The sequence below is a fragment of the Erythrolamprus reginae genome, chromosome 5 (assembly GCF_031021105.1).
Source record: "Erythrolamprus reginae isolate rEryReg1 chromosome 5, rEryReg1.hap1, whole genome shotgun sequence".
In the NCBI taxonomy this organism is placed as follows: domain Eukaryota; kingdom Metazoa; phylum Chordata; class Lepidosauria; order Squamata; family Dipsadidae; genus Erythrolamprus; species Erythrolamprus reginae.
In genome coordinates this window covers 66,382,511-66,387,065 of record NC_091954.1, presented here as the reverse complement: position 1 = coordinate 66,387,065, position 4,555 = coordinate 66,382,511, and positions in this window count along the sequence as shown.

The following is a 4,555-nucleotide window of genomic DNA, read 5'->3' as shown; positions in this document are numbered from 1 at the left end:
AAAGATATAAAAGTAGAGGAGAAGATATATGAAAGGAAGAAAAGATATATGATATATAAGGAGAGACAATTGGACAGGGGACAAAAGGCACACCATTGCACTTATGTACACCCCTTACTGAACTCTTAGGAACCTGGAGAGGTCAATAGTGGATAGTCTAAGGGAGAAATTTTGGGGGTTAGGGGTTGACACTACTGAGTCCGGTAATGAGTTCCACGCTTCGACAACTCGATTGCTAAAGTCATATTTTTTACAGTCAAGCTTGGAGCGATTAATATTAAGTTTGAATTTGTTGCGTACTCTTGTGTTGTTGCAGTTGAAGCTGAAGTAGTCATTGACAGGCAGGACGTTGCAGTATATGACTTTGTGGGCAATACTTAGATCGTGTTTTAGTTCTAAACTTTCTAGACCCAGGATTGATAGTTTGCTTTCGTAGGGCATTCTGTTTCGAGTAGAGGAGTGAAGGGCTCTTCTGGTGAATAGGGAAAGATAGCTCTGCTCTGGACCAAAAATGATGTCCCTGGATAAGGACTCAGAGCCACATGGTTTCACAAGGATGAGCCTATGTGTTTTTCTCCCAATGGAGGTCCCAACAGCCTTCAGGTACTGGTGAGTAACCATTAATGAACATTCTCTGAATATCACTAAGGCTGCATTACTATTGCTATTAGTCTTCTCATCATTCCTATTGTTGTGAGTGGTCTATGTCCAGCTCAGCTGGTCATGGATTTCGAGGAAGAGGAGACAGAAGAGTACTAGCATCACAGGCCAGTGTACTCGTCAACTGAGTCTGAATCTGAGAGCGAGGAAGAATTAGGGACTGAGGAACCAGCAGAGGCTGTAGCACCCCCCGTTATGGTAGTATCTGAATCAGAGGACGATGGAGACTTTGAGGACCGCCTGTTAGATGCGACGGTCAGAAGGAGACATGAATATCTCCCAAGAAGGGGTTCTAGACATTGATTAGATCTATGAGACATTTAGCCACACCTTGTCAACATATAAAGAGCAGGCTGATGGGAGAAGCAGTGTGGCAAGCAATGTTCCTATCATGGAAGATGGTGTCCTGGATCTGAGAGACCTTTTCTGACTCCATGGACTTTGAATCTGGCTTTTTGTATGAGCTGCGGAAGCTTGGGATGTGAGTGTGGTTAAACTATCGGAGACACTTGATTTATGACTCTACCTGGCGGGCGTCCTGGACTCAGTTATCTCTTTGCTAATTGCGGAACTGCTGCCAACATGAAATTCCTTGTGTTCATTATTTTTACTGTAAAAATTGCTTTACCAATAGACTTTGCTTATTGAGACTTTTTTATACAATGTGATTGATATGGCTGGACAGAACATCTATCACCCATCTCCTCCCAATATGACTGTAACTTGTTTGTATCCTTAGAATTTATATTAATATTATTTGTTTCCTGATTACTTATTTGTACTTTATGACAATCATTAAGTGTAGTAACTCATGATTCTTGACAAATGTATATTTTCTTTTATGTACACTGAGAGCCTATGTACCAAAGACAAATTCCTTGTGTGTCCAATCACACTTGGCCAGTAAAGAATTCTATTCTATTCTGTTCTAATTTAGTTTTCCAGATACAGTGGTACCTCTACTTAAGAACTTAATTCGTTCCGTGACCAGGTTCTTAAGTAGAAAAGTTTGTAAGTAGAAGCAATTTTTCCCATAGGAATCAATGTAAAAGCAAATAATATGTGCAAACCCATTAGAAAAGAAATAAAAGCTTGGAATTTGGGTGGGAGGAGGAGGAGGAGGAGGAGGAAGAAGAAGAAGAAGAAGAAGAAGAAGAAGAAGAAGAAGAAGAAGAAGAAGAAGAAGAAGGGTGCTGGTAGAGGTTTATTCTCTCTCCAAGCACCCAGAGAAAGGAAAATGCTTCGTTCACTCTGAGCTGCCAAAGCTTCCTTAAGCACCAAAGAAAGGCTCCTCTGGCAGCCCAGAAAAGCCTGAGATGACCGGGATTAAAGGGGGAACGGCAGGAAACTGGCTGGGCCTTTGTGCCGCTCTCAAATTTCCTGAGAAATTTTTCCAGGCTTGGGTTCTTAAGTAGAAAATGGTTCTTAAGAAGAGGCAGAAAAATCTTGAACACCCCGTTCTTATCTAGAAAAGTTCTTAAGTAGAAGTACCACTGTACTTGTCTCTTTTCTCTCTCCGCCAAACTTCTTTCTTTGAAGATAAGCGTAATGTTTTTCTCCAAGCCTGGTAAATCGCTAGTTCTCCAGGCTACTACAATATTAATAGACAGTGTTTAATCATCAGCAATAAATCTAGTCTGGAAAATTTAACACATTAAAAAAAATAATTATTCTATGACCCTGATATTTTCAGTGGTCTCTTCTTCCACTTTGGTCTTGAGAATTGCCATGTACATCACATGTCTTCCTGGTGGAAAAGACTGAACTAGTAGAATTCCTGATTCTTTCTTATCATTTTATTTTGAACACGCTACATGCTCTTTTTGTTGTTGTTCACAATTGTTCTCCAATTAGGTTCATTCTCTTGGCACTATCTGCATATTTGTATATTACTGTCCACCTCCTATAAGTGTCATATATACAAACTATCTGCATATATTTGTATATTACTGTCCACCTCCTATAAGTGTCATTTTTGTTTTCAGTTCTTCTGAGCTGATGTATGTTTAAATTAGTTTCTTTGGCTATTGTATTTAATTAGTATATAATTTTAAAGAAATTCCACTCTATGTTGATCTTTTTCCATTAATTTTCTGGAAATACGAGAGAATTAGTCTCCCACTAGTTGTCAACATGATTAGATCCCTTACTTTGTATCCTAATATGCCTTCTTAACATATCTTTGAACTTGTAAAAGATATTCAATTGCCTTTGCTTTCCTAAGGAAGTTGAGTTTCCTCATTAGATAGGTGAATGACAAATTGCTCATCTTGGAGTACTATTGTCATAGAACCAGGAAGAAAAGAAGGCTGTGATGTATTTTGATCTCAAATGCAAACTAATCAATGCAAGAAGCATAATTAACAAGATGTCTGAATTCCTCCTCCTCCTAGACACTGACACCTTCGACATTATTTTTGTCTGCAAAACATGGCTAAATGAATCCCTCCCTGACTCCATCATTACAGCAAGAAAGTACCTTGTCTTTCGCTCCGACTATGAAACCCGCAGAGGAGGCAGCATAGCTATATCGTACAAAAAGACACTAAACCTAAAAAATATTCAAGTTACACATGATCTCAACTTTCCGAAACTATAGTCTGTGATCTATCCTTAAATGCCACACTTTGCTTCCGACTTTGTTAGAGAGCCCCATCACAGATGCGAACAAATTAAGCTCACTGCTAATGTGGGTAGCATCCTGCCCATAATCCCTTATCTTTCGTGGAGTCCTCAATCTTCCTCACACTAACTGGATCCTAAACAAATACACAACTGAACCCATCCATACAACCCTATACAATGTTGTTACCAATCTGGGACTTGACCAACTTGTAATGAACAATACTAGACTCAACAACTGCCTCGGCCTCATATTCTACAACAGAAAAAGCCCAATTTATGGACTACAAATAAAAGAATGCTTTTCCAACAGCGACCACAGCATGATAGACTTCAGCCTCAATCTACACCATTGTAAGAATCATCTTAATAATGGGACACCCAAGTACCACTTTCAAAAAGGCAGCTATGAACTTATAGACAGCGACTTCTCAACTCTTGACTGGCAAACTCTATTCTTTGACTGTAACACTGCTGATGACCTCTATAATATCTTGCTCAAAGTCAAAAGAACTATCAGGCTACATGTATCACTAATAACCACCATAAACAAGAAAAACAAACTACCCATATCAATAAGGAAGCTACAATCCCTCCCAAGTAATTCCTCTGGCGAAAAAACAAGACAGACTATGTAGCCAACTTCAAAAACCACTACCACCAAATAAAAATGAAATGTTTCAACTATCACAGCAAATAAGAAGAAAACCTTCTGCACACCAAATCCAACCATGCCTTCTACAACTTTGTAAATAACAAACTCAGGGACTCAAGACCCATCCCATCACTTAAAAGGACCCAACAACAAAGAATGCTATGATGAAACAATCAAAGCTAACCTTTTCAACACATTCTTTGGCTCAGTCTTTGTAAACAGCAACATCCCATGCCCAAAATACTCTAGTTGTACCATAAACCCTCATAACAATTTAACACAAATTGACTTCACTGAAGACAACATTGAAAATGTGGCCTAAAATCTTCTCTATCAATTGGACCTGATGGGCTATGTGCATACTTCCTTAAAAAGTTCTCCATAGCCATAGCTGAACCATTAAGCATAATCTTTGAAAAATCCTTCAGGACAAGTTCCCTATCAAACCTATGGTCACTAGGCATGGTCATCTCCATATTCAAAAAAGGAGATCCCAGTCTAGTAGAAAACTACAGATCAATCTCTCTATGCTGCATCACATGCAAAGTCATGGAATTAATCATAAACCAATCCATTACCCTCCAACTAGAAACTAACAACCAACCCTCTAACAAAATT